Genomic DNA, 22,865 nt, shown 5'->3' with positions numbered 1-22,865 from the left:
CCTTTGCAACTGGATCCGCGACCTCCTTATCGGGCAACCACCGTCAGTGTGGATTGATATTAACATCTCCTTCTTGCTGACAATTAACACAGGTGTACCTCAAGGATGCATGCTAAGCCCACTGCTTTACTCTCGACACCTATGACTGTGTGCCTGGGACAGTTTAAATGCCATCTATAAATTAGGGATGACACCACTGTTGTCAGAATCTCAGATGGTGACGAAGTGGCCGACAGAAGTGCGTTAAATTGGCTGATGGAGTGGTGTTGCAATATCAATCTCACACTCAACGCCAGCAAGGCCAAGGAACTGATTGTGGCCTTCAGGAAGGGAAAGTTGGGTGCACACACACCAGTCTTCATTGAGCGGGTCTGTGGTGGAAAGACTGAGCAGCTTCAAGTTCCTGGGCAGCACATCACAAAGGATCTATCTTCAGCCCAACACATTGATGCAATCACAAAAAAGGCACACTAGTGGATCTACTTCATTAGAAGTTTGAAGGGATTTGGTATGACTCCAAAGATTCTTGCAAATTTCTACAGATGTACAGTGGAGAGCGTTCTGCAGGTTTGCTCGCAGCCTGGTATGGAAGCTCCAAAGTGCAGGATCAAATAAGGCTGCAGAGGGTGTAGACAGCCAGCTCCATCACAGCACAACCTTTGAGGACATCATGAAGATGCGCTGCCTTAAGAAGGAAGTATTCAACATTAAGGACCCTCACCATCCAGGACATGCCCTCTTTACGTTACTACTATTCGGGAGGAGGTTTATGACACTCAATGTTTCAGGAACAGTTTCTTCCCCTCTGTCATCAGATTTCTGAATGTCCACGAACCCGTGAACATGACCTCACTATTTGTCAAATTGTTGTTTATTTTTGTAACTTATAGTAATTTTTGTCTTGCACTGTATTGTCGTTGCAAAGCAAGACATTTCACAACATATATGAGTGATATTAAACCTGATTCTGATAAAAGCAACTTTGATGGAAATTCCCTGCCCCATTTTCACAAAGGTTCTCCAATGCTCTGCCGCACAAAAAAGTATACTCTCTGTAGGCAATCCTCACCCTATAGACTACTTGCAGCACCTTTCACCTCAAAAGCCCAACCACCAGCCCAATATCAATCATTGTAGCATCCATTTACTCCATCGTAATGTTCCTTAATTGGAAAACCACCGCTGTATTATGTCAGCAAAGGCACTGGGTACCAAGATTCCACCTGCTGCACTGCATGCTGACAGTTGAGAGAATTTGCAACCAATCTATCGGAACTGTGATCCAAATCTAATAAAGACAGCTTCAGCACAGTTTTATATAGGAAAACACAACACAGATGGAATTCAACCCGGAGAAGTGTGAAGTGATGCATTTTGGAAGGTCAAACTTGAAGGCAGAGTACGAGATTAATGGCAGGATTCTCGATACAGAAAGCATGTTAAAGCTTTTGAGAGGCCTGGATTAGACAGCATGTCTTCCGAGGAAAAGTTGCATTTGCTAGGGTTTTTCTCTTTGGAAAAAAGGAAGATGGAAAGACAGTAAGAGGCATAGAATGGATAGCCACAGACATTGTCCTGGGGTCGCAGTGGTTAATATGTGAGGGCATAATTTTAAGGTGATTGGAGGAAAGTGTAGGGGGGAATGTCAGGCAACACACACAAAATGCTGGTAGAACACAGCAGGCGTTCTGGATGTCAGGGGTAGATTTTCCTTTCAACAGAATGGTGACTGCATGGAACACACTGCCAGGGATGGTGGAAAAGGCAGATACATTAGGGACATTTCCGATAATCCTAGGCACATGGATGAAAGAAAAATGGAGAGCTGTGTGGGAGGGAAGGGTTATAATTTGACTTTGGAGTAGGTTAAAAGGTCAGCACAGCATTGTGGGCTGAAGGGCCTGTACTGTGCTGTACTGTTCTGGGATATCCTGCAGCTGGAAGTTCTGGCTGTTTGTGCAACACAAAAGTTAACCTTCAAAGTTATCCAAAAATCAAAGAAAAACACAGTAAGCAATTTTGAGATCTAAGTTTCCGTCGTTTTCACTGGTGTTGCAACTGATGACTTTAACTTTCATTGACTACATTTCTAAATTTCATTCCATCTTTAAAAGTTGAAATTATATCACGTGTATCCTTCACTGGCATGGAAAAGTTCCTGGTCTCCAATCCCAATCCCCAGAGCACTCATCCATAAACAAATCCCAATAGATCTGACAGCCTTTGCTTTCTCTGATTTCTGCCACTTTCCCAATCCTGTACTTACATATCCACCAAGCCTTCAGTTCCATGCCCTTTGACTACAGCTCTTATCAACTTGTAGGCTAACAAATATTTTCTTTTCTAAGCTGGTGGAGGGTTGGGGAAGATTAAAATTAGACATGTTCAATACAAGAAATGTATTTACTCTTGAGTATATGGAACTACAGGGAGAGGTGAGGTAAACAATACCGATATATGAAAGGAGTGCAAAGATACACATATAAAGAAGAAAGGAATGGAGAGCAACGCTGATAAGGAGCTGCAAGACCTTTGCAAAAAGTCAAGTCCAAATATACAGTTCTAGTTCTTATGGACAGAAACAGAATTTTACGCCAACTTCCATTCTTTGCAATGACATTCTAGGAAAGCGTGAGGTTCATCCAGCACTGCAATGAAATTCTGATGACCATAAAGAGCTGTGCTGGATTGACATTAAACTAAAGACCTTATGAGTTGTGGGCTCAACATCTTGGTTTCTTGTGAATGGTCATGCATGTTTGAATTATCTTCTGCCTTTTGTTAAATAATACAGGAACTTGCTTCATAATGTACAAAACAGTGGTTGGACCTCACTTTGAGTATTTTGTGCAGTTGTGGTTACCATACTACAGGAAAGATAATGATTAAAGAGGTTAAAACTGATTACTGGTTAAATGAGAAGCTAAACATGCTTCAATTACTCTGCTTAGTAATTCAAGCCACATCAGGTTTGATTTTGGATTTCCAACATCTGCAGCATTTTGCTTTTCAATTATTTTCTATCACTGAGTTATGATAATCAAAACACAAATTTAGAAAAACTAACAAAAAGCAAAGGAATAGGAAAATGATTTTAAATACCAATTATGGAATTAAAGGCTAATGGAAGCTGATCCAATTGTGGAGGGTGAAATAATTTACTATCTCTTTCAAAGAACTATTCAACTAGTACAATGGTGAAATACCCTCACCTGCTTCTACAAATCTATGTGATGTGAGCATAAACTGTAATCTTAACAATCTGTATTTCCATTCCAGTTTATGAAAACCTTTTTTTCTAAATTGCTTTTGCTGTCCATTAAATATTCCTTAAATTAACAACAGGTAGAGTCAATACCATCTGCAAATCATTGCAATTATGGGAGAACAGTATTTCATTATCCTTTAAAGGTACAAAATACTCTGTAAAGAGAATTTGGATTCAAAAATGTGAAATAAAACAGCAAGGTTGGATGTACCTGATCTTCATTTGAGTTGTCGGTTGCTTTAGCACACAGTAAAAGAGAGCAGTTGTGGTGCTTTCTGCTTGTTGAATGTTAAGGCTGGTATGTTAATGTACTAACCATACCGCTACATTCTTGCAACACACACAAAATGCTGGTAGAACACAGCAGGCCAGGCAGCATCTATAGGAAGAGGTACAGTTGATGTTTCAGGTCAAGACCCTTCATCAGGCCCGAAACGTCGACTGTATCTCTTCCTATAGATGCATTTTGTGTGTGTTGCTTGAATTTCCAGCATCTGCAGGTTTTCTTGTGATTGCGTTTTTAAATCCACTACATTCTTATCCAAATCATTAGCAGTTGCAATAAATAACTCTGATTCCTGTAGCACACCATTGGTCACAGGCCTCCAGTCTGAAAAACAAATCTCCACTACCCTCTGACTCCTACTACCAAACCAGTTGACTAGTTCACGTCTGGATCCCACGTGCTCTAACCTTCTGGATCAACCTACCATTCACATAGACAATGTCTACTGCCCTGCTCGACAATCCAATCAGTCAGTTCTTCAGAAGGACTCAAATACGAGATGCATGATTTCCCATACGCATAGCAATGTTAATATTCCTGATTGGACCTGCCATGGCTCCAGCAATTCCTTGCGTGGGTTCCCCCAGGTATGCTTGGTCAGGCAACAGAGATTTATTCTCCCTGAATTTCCACCCAGGAGGCTTTTCATGATACACACAAATGAGAAATATTCATTTAAGATCTCACCCATCTCCATTTTTCCACAGAAAATAGAATGTTACAACACAGTACAGGCCCTTCGGCCCACATTGTTGTGCTGAACTTTTAACCTACTCTAAGATCAATCTAACTCTTTCCTCTCGCATAGCCCTCTATTTTTCTTTCATCCATGTACATATCAAAGAGTCTCTTAAATGTCTCAAATGTATCTGCCTCTACCACTATCCTTGGCAGAAAGTTCCACACACTTAGCACTCTCTGTGTAAAAAAAAATTACCTCTGACATCCCCCCCCACCGTACTTGAATCACCTTAAAATTATGCCCCTCATATTAGCTATTTCCACCCTGGGCAAAAGGTGCTTGCTCTCTACTCTATCTATGCTTCTTATCATCTCGTACATCTCTGTCAAGTCACCCCTCATCCTCCTTCTCTCCAAAGGGGAAAGCCCCAGCACGCTCAACCTATCTACAAGTGATGTTCTTCAATCCTGGTAAATCTTCTGCATCCTCTAAAGTTTCCACATCCTTCCTATGATAAGACAACCAGACATGAACACAATATGCCAAGTGTGGTCTAACCAGAGATTTATAATGCTACAACATTACCTCACGGCTCTTGAACTCAGTCCCCCGACTAATGAAGGCCATAAGCCTTTTTAACTACGCTATCAACTTGTGCAGCAAATTTGAGGGATTAATGAATATGGACCCCAAGATCCCTCTGTTCCTCCACACTGCTAAGAACCCTGCATTCTGCCTTCAAATTTCACCTTACAAATTTCACCTTACATTTTCCCAGACTGAACTCCATCTGCCAGCTCTGCATCGGATCAATGTCCCATTGTAACCAACAACAACCTTCTACCCTATCCACAAGAACTAGTCCACCTGTACAGAAGCCTGAACCATTGCTGATGTGAAATGTCATCACACAATGAAATTGATGCCCATCTAATATATAATAGCAAGGGCTTCGGTTCTGTACTCAGACACAGTGATACCACTTCTGAGTATTATAAACCAAGATAGTTATATTGTAAAATTGGTTTATGTTGATGATGACTTGTGGGGCTATCCATCATCTTGGAAAACTTGAACTGCTGAAAAAGACCAACTGCAGCAGGTATCTATTGTGAGGTGGAATCAAGCTCTCTGAATAAAGAGAGGACAGAACAACCTGGTCCAAATACTGCACCACCCACAGCAATTAATCCCCCGGAGTGCAGAGAAAATGAAATTGGAGATGAGATAAAATCACCTCTGTGGCAGTATCATCTAAGGAAGTTAGCAAATGGTCAGTATGCTCCTGTTGGAAAGATAACATTTAAAATATATTGTCACAGTGCAGAATTCTGGCAAATGGGAGAAGCAGGAGACCTTTCTGCTCAGGGAACCGTATGCAACTGTGAGCAAAGTGACAGCTTGGAGGAAATGGAAGAGACCGGATTCGGTACAGATGCATCAACAGTCAGTGAGAATACTGGAATGAGGACAGTGTTTCTTTTTACAATACTTGTCTTCACTCACGAAAGGAATTGTTTAGGATATTGATACAATGATCCTTAAGGGACCTATTCTCTTCCTTGTTAACCTTTTGCTTAAAATGATTACAGAAACTCTTCGGAGCCTCCCTCATCTTATCTATGAGACCATCTCACTGCCCTCTTTATGTCCTCCTGATTTCCATAGTAAGTGTACCTCTACATTCCTTGTAGTCTTTCAAATATGCCTGCTTCTTTCTGCTGACCAGACCCTGAATATCCTTAGTTAACTAGGGTTCTGTAATTCTGCCAGCCCTGCCCTTCACTCCAACAGGAGCATGCTGACTCTGAACTCTCTTTTTCTCATTTTTAAAGGCCACCCCCTTAGCAAACATCCTGTTCCTGCAAGCCGCCTCTCTCAATGACCCGTCTAATGCTAACAAGATTAGCCTTTCAGTCACCTATTTAAAATGGAACTGCTAGAAATGCCTCAATCTTTACCCTAGATTCTCGATCTCTATCACCCCCACTTTCATCTTTCACAATCTCAGTTCCATCACCTCAATCAGAAAGTTTACTTGTCCCAGTCTTTGGTAACACTAATACTAATGCTTCATTCTAGTGGTTTGCTGCAATTGTTATTAGCAAAGAATTATGTTGCCCGAAGCAGTGCAGTATCTGGCACAATCCCATGTTAATTCTCCACACCAGACAAAATCCACGAATTACTCTGGAGACCCTCTATTGCACTCTCTCTAACTCATGTCTATCCATTTTTAGTTAAGAAATATACACAGAATTGCAGATGGACCTCATATAACAGCAATAAGATGTCTCCTTTTGCAATAGATGGTAACTGGTTGCTATATTAAAGCTTAGTAACTTCATGATTTCCAGTGATTTGTGTACAAGGAGACCCAGAACTTTTAAACACCGACACATTTCAAGCTTACCAAATATCCCTCCTTTCCACTTTTTCTACTAAAGTGCTAACCTCACATTTTTAATTATTATTTTCTATCTGTCATGCTCTTCCCCGTTTTCTTACTTCAGTGGTTAGTAAGTTGTTGGAGAAGATCCTGAGAGGCAGGATTTATGAACATTTGGAGAAACATCATATGATTAGGAATAGTCGGCATGGCTTTGTGAAAAGCAGGTCGTGCCTTACGAGCCTGATTGAATTTTTTGAGGATGCGACTAAACACATTGATGAAGGAAGAGCAGTAGATGTAGTGTATCTGGATTTCAGCAAGGCATTTGACAAGGTACCCCATGCAAGGCTTAATGAGAAAATAAGAGGGCATGGGATGCAAGGGGACATTGCTTTGTGGATCCAGAACTGGCTTGCCCACACAAGGCAAAGATGGGTCATATTCTGCATGGAAGTCGGTGACCAGTGGTGTGCCTCAGGGATCTGTTCTGGGACCCCTACTCTTTTGTGATTTTTATAAATGACCTGGATGAGGAAGTGGAGGGATGGGTTAGTAAATTTGCTAATGACACAAAGGTTGGGGGTGTTGTGAATAGTGCGGAGGGCTGTCAGAGGTTACAGCGGGACATTGATAGGATGCAAAACTGGGCTGAGAAGTGGCAGATGGAGTTCAGCCCAGATGAGTGTGAGGTGGTTCATTGTGGTAGGTCAAATATGTTGGCAGAATATAGTATTAATGGTAAGACACTTGGCAGTGTGGAGGATCAGAGGGATCTTGGGGTCTGAGTCCATAGGACACTCAAGGCTGCAGCGCAGGTTGACTCTGTGGTTAAGAAGGCATATGGTGCATTGGCCTTCATCAACTGTGGGATTGAGTTTAGGAGCCGAGAGGTAATGTTGCAGCTATATAGGACCCTGGTCAGACCCCACTTGGAGTACTGTGCTCAATTCTGGTCGCCTCACTATAGGAAGGATGTGGAAACCACAGAAAGGAAGCAGAGGTGATTTACAAGGATGTTGCTTGGAATGGGGAGCATGCCTTATGAGAACAGGTTGAGTGAACTTGGCCTTTTTTCCTTGGAGCGACGGAGGATGAGAGGTGACCTGATAGAGGTGTATAAGATGATGAGAGGCATTGATTGTGTGGATAGTCAGAGGCTTTTTCCCAGGGTTGAAATGGCTAGCATGAGAGGGCACAGTTTTAAGGTGCTTGGAAGTAGGTGCAATGGAGATGTCAGGGGTAAGTTTTTTACGCAGAGAGTGGTGTGTGAGTGGAATGGGCTGCTGGTGACGGTGGTAGAGGCGGATACGGTAGGGTCTTTTAAGAGACTCCTGGACAGGTACATGGAACTTAGTAAAAATAGAGGGCTATGGATAACCCTAGGTAATTTCTAAGGTAAGGACATGTTCGGCACAGCTTTGTGGGTCGAAGGGCCTGTATTGTGCTGTAGGTTTCGATGTTAGCCAGTTTGCAGCTCCAGAAACCCCCAATCATCCTCGTACCACAGTGCCACCAACTTTTTACATCAAGCAAAGCTGAATATGTGACATTTGGTCCCCTCATCTAAATCGCTGACATAAATAGTGAACATTTGGGGTGCCAGTACTGATCTTTGTTGCATTGCTAACCACAGCCACCTCTGATTCAGATTTATTTATCACTGTTTGATCTTTTTCTATTCAGTTAGTCAAAGAACTCCAACAGACTTATCAGACTTGGCTTTCCTTTCTTAATCAACGCTGATTCAGCTAAGCCCTTCACTGCCTATGAGTGAAATACCAGAGGGTCAAAGTGTTGTGGTGTATGAATTAGCGGGCAAGACCAATGAAGATTCAATATACATTTATTCTCAAGGTATGTATACAGAATATAACTCTGTTCCGTGACTGCCTGCGGGAGATTGAAACTCAAAGAAACACCATGGAACCTTTTCAAGAAAACATCAAACCACTCAGCATGTGAGAAAAAGAACAAATTGTGCAAATGGCAAAACGCAAGCGAACAACACATAGAATGTCAGACATCCAACCAGCAGCCCAGTGGTATTCAGTTTAGTTCAGTTCAGTGTCACGCCACATCCCTAGCCCACTACAAGTAGTGAAGCCAGCAAATGGCATTTTGTCCCTCACTGCAAAATGAGTCAAGGTTTAAAAATGGTGAGGTTTTGTTGCAATTGTACAGGTAGTCGCTGAGGTTTCACCTGGAATATCAAACACAGTTTTGGTCCCCTTACCAAGGGCAGCACAGCCAGGAAGAAGCAGATTAACCAGGTTAATTCCTGAGATAAGAACTTTGTCGTAATGCGAGAGACCAAAAGGTTTTGGCCTGTATTCCATGGAGTTTAGAACAGTAACTGTGCGATGTTATTCAAACATACTGTATAAAATCCTAAGGGGGCTTGACAAAGTACCAGCAGTTATGGTTGAGATGACAATAAAAAGTGACTTGACTTGACTAGTGTTCTTGTCTACTTTCTTTTTAAATCCCTGTTAGTACCTTCTCAATAATAGATTCTAGCATCTTCTTACAACTGATCTTATGCTAATAGTTGCAACACAAAAAACGCTGGATAAACTCAGCAGGTCAGGTAGCATCCATGCAGGGTCTCAGCCCAAAATGTAAACTGTTCATGTTCTTCCATGGATGCTGCCTGACCAGCATTCTCCAGCGTTGTGTGCGTGTGTCAATCCAGATTTCCAGCTTCTGCTGTTTCTATTGCATCAGGCTCATTGATCTGTTGCTTTGCTCTATCTGTTTTTATGAAATAGTTGGGTAAAAAGTAGTGGATAGGGCCCAGTCTATCACGAGTAACAAAGCCCTCCCAACTAATGAGCACATCTACGTGAAATGCTATCACAGGAAACCCCCACCATCAGGGACCCCCACCACCCAGGTCATGCTCTCTTCTCACTGCTGCCATCAGGAAGAAAGTACAGGAGCCTCAGGACTCACACCACCAGGTTCAGGAAGAATTACTACCTCTCAACCATCAGGTGCTTAAACCAAAGGGGATACTTCACTCAACTTCATTTGCCCCATCACTGAAATGTTCCCACAACCAAAGTACTTATTTTCAAGGACTCTTCATCTCATTTTCTCGATATTTATTGCTCATTTATTATTATTATTTTCATTTTTTTCTCAGCTCAAGCTGGTAAAACCTGAGGCACAGACATTGCCAAGCACAATCATTTGTCAATTGCTAGGAATTTCTGGATTATTCTAGTGGTAATTAGTACTGTAGTTTTCTGAAGATTTACATAGATATTACTGTGTAGCCCTAATTGTTTAAAACTATTGTGTAGTGCCTTTGGGGATGACACTTCCCAATCTTTCTCCAAAGCTTTCCAGTGCATATTACCATGAAGGCAGATATAAAAAAAAATTAAGTTCTCTGCCACACCCCTTCAATGAATCCTAAAATTTACTAAGTCCTCAAGCTTCCTGCTTTCTTGACAACATTACAATCAATTCCCATTTTGATCTAACACAACTCCTGTTGATGCTTTTTGGTTGTTTTAGTCCGTGAGTCAAGATATGAAATATAGGAGCAGGTGGTGATGCCAGAACTGTCTATAACTTTACAGTAACTAATTTGCTCCATCATTACCATCAGCCTGGCTCCAAAACAATCGCAACAACAGAAAGAAAATTCATGTCCAGGGTCTTGAGAATTCCACAAAATAAGTCAAAGTCATAGATACAGTCAGCATGGAACTTGGTTCAATATGAACTTGCTTTTGCCTACCAGTAGGCACCCCTTCACATTAATCCCATCTCCCAGCACAGACTCAATAACCTTCTATGCCTAGACACTTCTTCGTGATCATCACTGACCCAGCTTCATCCACTCTCTTTGGCGCTGCATTCCAGGACATTTTCGTAGAAAAGGGATCCCTCATATTACCTCTAAATCTCTTCCCCATTAGCATATATGTTTTATCCATCTCTCATATGGAAAAAAGATTCCTGCAGTCTGTTCTCTTTATACCCCTCATAACACAAATATGTCTCTTGTTAATGTCCACTCTAGGGAAAACAGACGTAGAGTCCCTCGTCTCACCTCCAACTGAACTGCTCCATCCAGACAATATCCTCTGAACCTCCTCTGCGCTACTTCAGTGCTATCACATCCTTCCTAGAGAATTGTACATAGTACTTCAGCTGATGTCTTACGAAGTTGAAGCACTGCCTCCCTACTTCTGTATTCAATAAACAAAGGAACGCCTGTATCCCTTATGCCTCCCAAATCACATCATCTACCCATGTTGCCATCTTTAAGGATCTTTGGTCTCATACTGCAAGGTCTTTCTGTTCCTCAGTACTCCCCAAGATCCTATCATTCATGGTGTATGACCTAGCCTCATCGATATTTCCAGAATAGATCACCTCACATTTGTCTAGAATGATTAAACTCCATCTGCCATTTTTTTTCAGCCCATTTCACCAACATGTAGATATCTCTGCAGCCTCAGACTGCCTTCTACATCATCAACTCTGCCAATCTCTGTGCCATGTGCAAATTCCTTATCAATTTATTACCCTGACAACCTCGTGACTCCCAACGAACAAGAATAACAGAAATAACACAAATGATGATGCTGTTGGTTTCTCCACCAGCACGAAAGAGGGATGAACTGAATAAGAATCACTAGGAGATCTTGAAGCGAAAATAAGTGCAAATCCGACATTTTTGGATTGGAAATGCTATCAAATTTCAAGGAAAAAATAAACACCAAAACTATGGTTTAACAAAAAAAATCTAAAGAACAGATAATAGGTGGAAAGAGCACAGGAGATGCAGCAATCATTGATACCACCATATGTGCAAATTCTTCAACTAAATCTTAAATGCCCAAAGGCCAAGCCTGTTGACTATCAAGACTGGAGATCTTATGTAAACAGTCAAAGTCCAATGGAAAGGTTGTTGGAACAATTTCAAATTCAAGACTCTGTTCTACATGCAAGTGGCCTTATCTCAACTCCATTCCACAAAGGAGCATACTGCCACTAGCTCAGGAAGAGATATTATCCCTCCCACAGTTGTAAAACTTTAGAGAGAGGAACTTGTGATATTAATTAATTCATTACCTCATCTCCCTTATGTAGGAATGTTGAAGGTGCTATCACCTTTAGAATCTTCAAAAGAAGACAATTCAATTGCAAATACCGAAAAAGTCATTGTAATTGGCCAAGCAGCCTCTCCCCAAAGGCCAGTGCAGATTGTTTCCATTAGAGGTGCAAAAGACGAGAGTATTACCATGTGACAGCCCTCTAAAAATGCAGCAGTTTTACAAATAAAATATCAACTTATCTAAATAAAGGATTGTAGATCACTGTTCTTAAATTTGGCTCTACTCTATATCTGTTATGTGATGACATCCAACCTATAATTCCAACCAACAGCCTACCTCCAAATCAATCCCAATACAAACCAGAATCAACCAAAGCAATAATTATTCCAACATTCAATCTTTTTCACTTCAGTAATGCATTTCAAATCCAACAGTTTTTCTATTGGAGTGAGCCAATCTATAGGACAAATTGTAAACTGCTGAATCGTTGTTGCCTCCACTCGAGAACAAAGAGCATTGCTAGCACATAAACGGCCACAGCTCTGGGTCGTCCTTGACGTGTTTGCTGAGGGGATGAGCCTTACACTCAATGTCAGCAGAACAACAGTCCGCTAGCAGCCAACCTCGTTGTACAACACTGGAAAACCCTAGGAAACATAGCTCATTTCCCATATATTAAGAGTCACCTCTTTAAGAAAGTAGAAGTTTAGCATATCCTTTGGTTGGCTGAGAAATGAGAGTTCAAAGAGGGAACTCAAATTACTACAGTTGCTGCCAAAGCTGATCTCCAAAATCATCAAAATCCATTTGAAAGGTAAGTGAACCATGTCACTGTCCATTATTCCAACCAACAAGACTCTCATTACACAGTCACCTCTAAAGCCAGAGTCCAAAGACATTCATTGTACCCTCCTACAAGTTCTGTCATTATGAGAGATGACCAGAAAGACAGAGTAAACATTTCCCTGGTGTTTTCAAGTCCTTCCTGAATTCATCAACGTGGGCATCTCTGACCCGTGACCTCTCCAAATGGAGAAGCAGCATCCAGGATAGCACTGGGAACTTGAGTTCTTTCATTCAGAGCATGCGGGTGCAAAGTGAAAATAGCAAAAGAAGTGTACCACCTCCCACTCTATCCACCTACCCGCCTGTCAAGCACTTGTGGCAGAGTCTGCGGATCTCAAATAGGCCTCATCAGCCACCTCAGAACTCACAGAACTGGAATGGCAGCAAGTCATCCTGGGCCCCAAGGAACTGCCTGAGAAAGAGAAGGTAAAATTACCAGGGGCCAAGATATAGTAAGTAGGAAGAAGCTGTTTCCTTTAACAGAGTGATCAAAAACCATGGGAAATTTTTTAAATAACTGATAGGAACGGAGAGGAGATAAGGAAAACTATTTTCACTCGTCAGGTGAAAGAGGGCTGGAACTCACCGCTTGAAAAGTTAGTATAGATTAAATACTTCGTCACAGAGATCAAAAGATTTTTGGGCAGCAGAGTAGTATTGTTCATGGTGCAACTGTCCCAGAGCCCTGCAGGTCTGATGCTTCATTGGTGGAGCTTGTACGTCCTCCCCATGGTTGTGAGAGTATTACATGGTTGTGGGCTCTCTGCTTTCCTCCCACATCCAAAAGGCGTGTATTGTTAGGTTAGTAGTCCCCAATAAATTATCTATGGTGCAGCTGTGCAATTGGAAAATAAGGGGGGGGGTGCTTTAATGGACACAAGTGAGAGAAGAGATGATAGGAAAAATTAGTGGGGTAACAGGACTGCTGCAAGAACTGGCACAGACTTTAAACAAATGGCCTACTTGTACATCATGAGGAAATATGACGTACTCACTTTGCAAACATCGGGGGGGCTGAGAGGGCTCCTCCTACTGTTTTTTTGTGTTAAAGATTCCCAATACCTCGCATAAATACTTGGACATGAACTTGCAAGTGCTGGATGATGAGATTAGGTTGGCTGGCTCTTTCTTTTCTCACCTGGACAGGATGAACAGCATAGCATTTGATTTTGACGTGCGTATCATAGCATTAATTGCAGTAATAGTGGCCATTCACCTGTTGCCTAGTGAAAGGTCAGAAAATAAAATGTCGGAGCTTTCATTCGATAGATTATAGTTTGCAAAAAGGGCTCACTGAGTCACTACCAGGTGGCTCTAATGAGCATCAGTTCTGTAGTCCTCTCTCAGACCCTGTCGCTCCAACCAGTGTCATTGATGTTTACTGCTAGCCAACAATCCCACAGCACTGATACTCATACTGAGGTGAAAGAGTCCACAGCCACTTGAGCCAAAGCAATCTGAAATTCTCCTCTGAGGCCATCTGGTCATGTTCCCCGGATACCTCCAGCTTACCAACAACCAGTTATGAAGTTAATACCATGTAACAGACAATGGTCAAAGATACACAGAAAAGTCAAGCTGGGTAACTAATGGACTTTGAATGCAAAATGACAAGAATTTAGAAACAACACACATCAAAGTTGCTGGTGAACGCAGCAGGCCAGGCAGCATCTCTAGGAAGAGGTACAGTCGACGTTTCAGGCCAAGACCCTTCGTCAGGACTAACTGAAGGAAGAGTTAGTAAGAGATTTGAAAGTGGGAGGGGGAGGGGGAGATCCAAAATGATAGGAGAAGACAGGAGGGGGAGGGATGGAGCCAAGAGCTAGACAGGTGATTGGCAAAAGGGATACGAGAGGATCTTCTCTTATCATTTTGGATCTCCCCCTCCCCCTCCCACTAAGTAGACGTGTTATTCCCAGACGTGTTTTTCTTTCAATTAATTTCTGGAGTTACAAAACATACCAGTAACAACTCTAAATATTTTGCTGTTATCTCCTTTGAGAAGACTCCAGAAGGAATTCCTCTCAAGGGTCCCCAAATGATACAAATGCTTCTGGAGTAGATCACTAACCATAACAGGCTCAAAGATAACACAGAGATTACAGGCTATGAAATATTATAAGGTCTTCCCCTGAAGGCCTGTTTCAGCCTCATTACCAACAGGTAGGAGTAGGCGCAAGAGAAAAACTTTATTAGTTTCCACCATTTGAGATCAATCATATTCTTATGATTATTTATTTAGAGCAGGGGGTTCCAATCTGGGGACCAGTGAGTCTCCAGTTAAAGGTGGGGTCCATGGCATAAAAAAATGTTGGGAATCCCTGATTTAGAGATACTACGGGAAACAGGCCCGTCCGGCACTGTCCAGCAACCCACTATTTAACCCTAGCTTAATGACAGGACAATTTACAACAACTAATTAACCTACTAACTGGTACATCTTTGGAATGTGGGAGGATACTGGAGCACCCAGAGGAAACCTATGTGCTCACAGGAAGGAATTACAAACTTCTTACGGACAGCATGGGAATTGAACTCTGACGCCCCAAGCTGTAATAGTGTCGCGTTAATCTTACGCTACGGTGGCATCCTAAAATGATTATGAAATCGTTATGCTTACAAATATGGAAACAGGCAGAGCGGGGGCAGTAACAAGCTGGAAATCAGCATACATTGATTTGCAAGGAAAACAGTGGCCCAAAGTGGTCAGTTTATCAGTTGTAAGATTAACACAGAAACTTTCACTGGAAATACAAGGAAATATAAGGCAAATTCAGATCAATAAGAGGATTTTCTCCATGTTGGCAATAGTGGACGAGCAGAGAGATTTAAAAACTAAAGTGAGTAATCCAGGAAAAGATCTAATTGTGATATTACTGAAATGTTGGTCTTTACCTTAGGAGGCTAAAACAGAAAGGAATAGAAGCTTGTGATTATAAAAAGATTTGCTTTGACCCATTCAGAATATTCTATATCAGCAAAGAAGTTGTACTTAGATTCATGAAAATGATATTGAACCTAAAACTGTTAAGTTATAAGAGGTCAAATTATAAAATAAAATTATACAAGGAGGGCTGGATTATGTGCCTACTGACAGACTATCTCCATTAATAGTCTTGCTCAAATTTAAATTGTACCAGAATAAGGGAATACTTGATGTTGGACAGTTAGTTCTTCTTCTCCCAGACGGCCCTGAGCCTTTGGAATAGAGGACCTTTATTTGTTCTTGATGTGGAAAGAGATTTTATCATGTAGTTATCTGGGTAACATCCAGTCTATGAGATTCTGGTTTGATTGCCTAAACGGGCTAAAGCACGGTCCAATTTGTTTTTGCCTATGTATTACAACTTCCTTTGCTTGCCACCACCAACAGAGTAATGCCACCAAGAAATAGTTGGGCAGATGTCTGGTCATGATGCTCCAGCGATTACGAAGATTCAATGTACCAATTCTTTACCTGATTGCCATTTCTTATATTTATATAACTTACTTATAATTTTTTCATACACATTCGTAATTGGGCTCCCAAATATCCAATGACACACACATAGAAATAATTTTTAAAAATAGTGTTTCTGCAAGAAACTGAACTTTTGGGATGTCATACATGAAGAATAGCTCTGCCACGTATTAGAGCTATTTCAGTGATTTTCTAGAATGGATTCCAACACTGATTTTTGGGATTTACGGTTGGCAGTTCTCCAATTTAATACTGACATATCTCAGAATTCAACTGGCAAAACATCAAGTCCATTACTATCAACAACCCAAATGAAATGGTACCCATTATACATCCCCCAAAGAGCAAAGACAACCAGCAACTAACAGTTAATCTCGTTTCAAACTGCAAACATTTCATCTTTCACCAATACTTTGTGCCATTTGCAAAGAAACGCGATGTTCACAGTAACAACACATCACAAACACCACAATATATAGAGCGGAGATGGGGAGGGATGGTGATGGTGAATCTTTTATTTTATTTAGAGAAACAGGGCCTTCTGGCCCACCGAGCTATGCCACCCAGTAATCCACCGATTTAACCCTAGGACAATTTACAATGACCAATTAACCTATTGTTATGTCTTTGGACTGTGGGAGGAAACTGGAGCACCCAGATGTGCACATGGGAAGAACACACAAACTTCCTTACAGAATCCTGCTGGAAATGAACTCTGAACTCCAATGCCCCGAGGCGTAACAACGCACTGACCACAGAGCTACCATGGCACCCAATAATTGCTGGAAAGCTGAAATGCTGTTTTTTGTCACTCAAGGTTTGCAGTAAGGGAGTGCATTAAGGTGCAGAGGAAAGGGTGAAGTCATAGGAGAGACTGTGAGGTGAGGGGTAGGGGGGAAACAAGAGACCAGGCCTCAGCTTGGAGAAGATCTAAGGATATGGGAAGACAGCAGATACAAAGAATGATTTCTTTAATCAGAACAGGAGTAGGAGTGGATTACTTAGTCCCTTGTAACTATTCCATCACTCAGTAAGAGAAGTTTGGATGGGTACATGGATGGTAGGGTTATGGAGGGCTATGGTCTCGGTGCAGGTTGATGGGAGTAGGCAGTTTAAATGGTTCAGCATGGACTAGATGACCCAAAAGGCCTGTTTCTGTGCTGTACTTTTCTATGGCTCATCCTTCACAAGAGAGATATTTTCATACAACATAGAAGGGTGCAGTACTGGACAGGCCATACAGGCAATGCTGATGTTGATGCCAATTTACACTAAATATCCTCCTGTGTGTTATCCATATCCCTCCATTCCCTTTGTGTTTAAACCACTTAGACTCTACCAAACTGCCTGCTTCCATGACTATCCCTGGTAACCCATTCCAGGCTCTGACCACTCTCTACATGAAAAAATTGCCCCTCACATTGTCTTAAGTTCCTCTCCCTCCAGCATTAAAGGCACGCCCTCAGGTACTTGACATTTCTACCCTGGGGAGAAGATTCGGACCATCTACCCTAATATACCTCTCATAATTGTACAAACCTTTATCAGGTCTCCCTTCAGCATCCGACACACTAGGGAAAAGAGCCCAAGTTTGTCCAAATGTTCCATATAGCTCATACTCTTTAATCCAGGAAGCATCCTCTTCTGCACCCTTTCCACAGTGTTTACATATTTCTATAACAGGGTGTGCAGAACTGCACATAGTACATTTGCCAAGTGCAGTCTGACTGCTTTTATCTGCACATCTGGAAGTCAAGCTGCAGCATGACTTCGTTACCTTTCTGCTCAATATCCTTACCAATGAATGTAAGCATGCCTACACCTATGTAAGCCTTATCAACATACATAACCACTTTCAGTGAACAATCCACCTTGACCCCAACATCCTTCTGTACCTTAATACTATCAAAAGGTCTAGAAGTAATTGTATACTTTCTTCTTTCTTTTGACCTTTCAAAGTGCAATATCTCACACCTGCCCAGATTAAGGTTCATCTACCTCTCCCTGCTCACATCTGTGACAGATCTATATTCCGCTGTGTTCTTTGATAGTCTTTACACAGTCCACTACTCCACCAACCTTGATGTCATCTGTAAACTTGCTAATCCACCGACCTACACTCTTATCGAAATCATACAGATCATACAGTTCTACTGCAGTTGTACAAGGCCTTGGTGAGACCACACCTGGAGTATTGTGTGCAGTTTTGGTCCCCTAATCTGAGGAAAGACATCTTTGCCATAGAGGGAGTACAAAGAAGGTTCACCAGATTGATTCCTGGGATGGCAGGTCTTTCATATGAAGAAAGACTGGATGAACTGGGCTTGTACTCGTTGGAATTTAGAAGATTGAGGGGGGATCTGATTGAAACGTATAAGATCCTAAAGGGATTGGACAGGCTAGATGCAGGAAGATTGTTCCCGATGTTGGGGAGGTCTAGAACGAGGGGTCACAGTTTGAGGATAGAGGGGAAGCCTTTTAGGACCGAGGTTAGGAAAAACTTCTTCACACAGAGAGTGGTGAATCTGTGGAATTCTCTGCCACAGCAAACTGTTGAGGCCAGTTCATTAGCTATGTTTAAAAGGAAGTTAGATATGGCCCTTGTGGCTGCAGGGGTCAGGGGGTATGGAGGGAAGGCTGGGTTCTGAGTTGGATGATCAGCCATGATCATAATAAATGGCGGTGCAGGCTCGAAGGGCCGAATGGCCTACTCCTGCACCTATTTTCTATGTTTCTATAAACAACAGAGTTCCCAGTACTGATCCTTGTGGAACACCTCTCATCAGAATTACAGCCTTCCAACTGTATTCTCTGTCTTCTATAGGTAAGCCAGTCCTGAATCTGAATTTGCAATCACCCCAGAACTCATGCATCTATTTGTTCTGAATCAACCTACCACAAGAAAGCATTTCAAATGCCTCAAATGTCCACGACCGTAGATAATATCCAGGCAACACACATCAAAATTGCTGGTGAACGTAGCAGGCCAGGCAGCATCTCTAGGAAGAGGTACAGTCGACGTTTCGGGCCAAGACCCTTCGTCAGGACTAACTGAAGGAAAAGCTAGTAAGAGATTTGAAAGTGGGAGGGAGAAGGGGGAGATCCAAAATGATAGAAGACAGGAGGCGGAAGGATGGAGCCAAGAGCTGGACAGTTGATTGGCAAAAGGGATATGAGAGGATCATGGGACAGGAGGCCCAGGGAGAAAGAAAAGGGGGAGGGGGGGAACCCAGAAGATGGGCAAGGGGTATAGTGAGAAGGACAGAGGGAGAAAAAGGAGAGAGAGAGAAAGAATGTGTGTATATAAATAAATAACGGATGGGGTACAAGGGGGAGGTGGGGCATTAGCGGTAGTTTGAGAAGTCAATGTTCATGCCATCAGGTTGGAGGCTACCCAGACGGAATATAAGGTGTGTTCCTCCAACCTGAGTGTGGCTTCACCTTGGCAGTAGAGGAGGCCGTGGACAGACATATCAGACCCATTCTGATATTGTGGGCAGAACTGAAAAAGCGTGTGCGAGCAAGGAGGCCTACAAACCTGACTCAGTTATACCAGTTCTGTCTGGAGGAATGGAACAAAATTCCAGCAACTTACTGTGCGAAGCTTGTGGAAGGCTACCCAAAACATTTGACCAAAGTTAAACAATTTAAAGGCAATGCTACCAAATACTAACAAAGTGTATCTAAACTTCTGACCCACTGGGAAAGTGACGAAAGAAATAAAAGCTGAAATAAATCATTGTCTCTACTACTATTCTGACATTTCACATTCTTAAAATAAAGTAGTGATCCTAACTGACCTAAGACAGGGAATGTTTGAGACCATAAGACCATAAGACAAAGGAACAGAAGTCGGCCATTTGGCCCATCGAGTCTGCTCCGCCATTTTATCAGGAGCTGATCCATTCTCCTATTTAGCCTCACTCCCCCACCTTCTCACCATAACTTTTGATGCCCTGTCTTCTCAGATACCTATCAATCTCTGCCTTAAATACACCCAATGACTTGGCCTCCACTGCTGCCCGTGGCAACAAATTCCATAGATTCACCACCCTCTGGCTAAAAAAATTTCTTCACATCTCTGTTCTGAATGGGCGCCCTTCAATCCTTAAGTCATGACCTCTCGTACTAGACTCCCCCATCATGGGAAACAACTTTGCCACATCCACTCTGTCCATGGCTTTCTACGTTCGAAATGTTTCTATGAGGTCCCCTCTCATTCTTCTAAACTCCAAGGAATACAGTCCAAGAGTGAACAAACGTTCCTCATATGTTAACCCTCTCAATTCTGGAATCATTCTAGTGAATCTTCTCTGTACCCTCTCCAATGTCAGCACATCCTTTCTTAAATAAGGAGACCAAAACTGCCCACAGTACTCCAAGTGAGGTCTTACCAGCACCTTATAGAGCCTCAGCATCACATTCCTGCTCCTGTACTCTATTCCTCTAGAAATGAATGCCAACATTGCATTCGCCTTCTTCACCACCGACTCAGCCTGGAGGTTAAGCTTAAGGGTATCCTGCACGAGGACTCCCAAGTCCCATTGCATCTCAAAACTTTGAATTCTCTCCCCATTTAAATAATGGTCTGCCCATTTATTTCTTCTGCCAAAGTGCATAACCATACAATTTCCAACATTGTATTTCATTTGCCACTTCTTTGCCCATTCTTCCAATCTATCCAAGTCTCTCTGCAGACTCCCTGTTTCCTCAGCACTACCTACACTACCTCCACCTATCTTTGTATCATCAGTAAACTTAGGCACAAAGCCAGCCATCTACTCCATAATCCAAATCGTTGATGTACAACGTAAAAAGAAGCAGCCCCAACACGGACCCCTGTGGAACACCACTGGTAACCGGCAACCAACCAGAATAGGATCCCTTTATTCTCACTCTCTGTTTCCTGCCAATCAGCCAACGCTCTATCCACGTATGTAACTTTCCTGTAATTCCATGGGCTCTTATCTTGTTAAGTAGCCTCATGTGTGGCACCTTGTCAAAGGCCTTCTGAAAATCCAAATATACGACATCCACTGCATCTCCTTTGTCTAGCCTACTTGTAATTTCCTCAAAAAATTGTAATAGGTTTGTCAGGCAGGATTTTCCTTTAAGGAAACCATGCTGACTTCTGCCTATCTTGTCATATGCCTCCAGGTACTCCGTAACCTCATCCTAGACAATTGACTCCAACAACTTCCCAACCACCGATGTCAAGCTAACAGGTCTATAATTTCCTTTTTGCTTCCTTGCCCCCTTCTTAAATAGCGGAGTGACATTCCGGAACCATGCCAGAATCTATCGACTTTTGAAAGATTAGTGCTAATGCCTCCGTAATCTCCACAGCTACTTCCTTCAGAACACGAGGGTGCATTCCATCTGGTCTGGGAGATTTATCTACCTTTAGACTATTCAGCTTCCTGAGTACTTCCTCTGTCGTAATTGTGACTGCGCACACTTCTCTTCCCTGCCACCCTTGAGTGTCCGGTATACTGATGATGTCTTCCTCAGTGAAGACTGATGCAAAATACTCGTTCAGTTCCTCCGCCATCTCCTTATCTCCCATTACAATTTCTAGGATTCTAGGATTAAATGTCAGGAATTGTGAAAAACTAAGTTTAAATGTATTTGGCCAAGGTGTATGTAAGCTTCTGACTTCGACTGTATATCATCTTGAGAGTTATCCTCTTTTTCTTAATATATAATAATAAAAGGCCTTGGGATTTTCCTTGATCTTGTTCGCCAAGGACATTGCAATGCCCCTTTTGGCCTTCTTAACTGCCTGCTTGAGCACTTCCCAACTAACCTTTTATTGCCCTGGGTCCGGTCTGGTTTTAGCTTCCTCAATCTTACAGAGAGAAAAGTAAGACTGAAAGGAAGGACAAAAATTGGTAGGCTGAAAAAATGTGGTGGGACTGATGGGCTCAAATTTCACCGCTAGGAGCATTATGGATAAGGAGGATGAACTTAGAGCCTGGATCAGAACATGGAATTACTAAGTTGTTCCCATTACAGGGGCCTTGTTGACTAAAGTTAAGACCTTTCGGTTCACCCAAGATTCCCATTTCTTCTAACCTTCCTAGTATTAAGGATATTCCAGTCCATTCTGGGGAAGTTAAAGTCCCTCATGGTGACAACCCTGTTGCTTCTGCACCTTTCCATAATCTGTCTACCTATCTGTTCCTCCACCACTCGGTGGCTATTGGGGAGCCCACAGTATCATCCTATCAGCATAACTGCACCTTTATTGGTTCTGAGCTCTACCCAAATTGCCCAGGTGGATGAGTCCTTCAGTGTGTCACCTCTGAGCACTGCTGTTGCATTCTCCCTTATCTGTAGTGCAACCTCTCCACCTCCTCTACCTTCCCCCTCTATCATGTGTAAAACAATGAAACTCAAGACCATCGAGTTACCAGTCCCATCCCTCACACAACCAGGTCTCCATAGTGGTAAAGACATAGTAATTCCATGTACTGATGCAGGCTGCAAGTTCACGCTCCTTATCCACAGCACTGAAATAAATACATTTCAGCTCTTCAGTCCCACCACCAGCAAAACTCCTACCGAGGATATTAGTTCTCTTCTAATTCGGATACAAACCACCTTCTTCGTACAGGTCTCACCTGCCATGGAAGAGAGCACAATGAACTATTAATCTGAAGCCCTCCGTCCTGCACCAGCTCCTTAGCCACATTTTGAACTGCACTGCGCATCTATTTCCCACCTCGCTGGCCAAGGGTATTAGGAATAATCCGGAGAATTCAACCCCAGAATTCTTGGCATTTAACTTTCTGCTTAGTTCCCTATGATCCCTTTGTGGGACTTCATCCCTGCTCCTGCCTATGTCATTGGTACC

At 42.4% G+C, this 22,865-nt stretch overlaps 1 protein-coding gene across 2 annotated transcripts in view; it reads right to left on the bottom strand.

The window, feature by feature from the left end:
• LOC134349800 (oxidation resistance protein 1-like) overlaps positions 1–22,865 on the bottom strand; it is a 568,100-nt gene that overhangs the window by 53,688 nt on the left and 491,547 nt on the right. The window lies entirely within an intron of this gene.

The sequence above is a fragment of the Mobula hypostoma genome, chromosome 1 (assembly GCF_963921235.1).
Source record: "Mobula hypostoma chromosome 1, sMobHyp1.1, whole genome shotgun sequence".
NCBI lineage: Eukaryota > Metazoa > Chordata > Chondrichthyes > Myliobatiformes > Myliobatidae > Mobula > Mobula hypostoma.
This window is presented reverse-complemented; position numbering and strand designations above follow the sequence as displayed.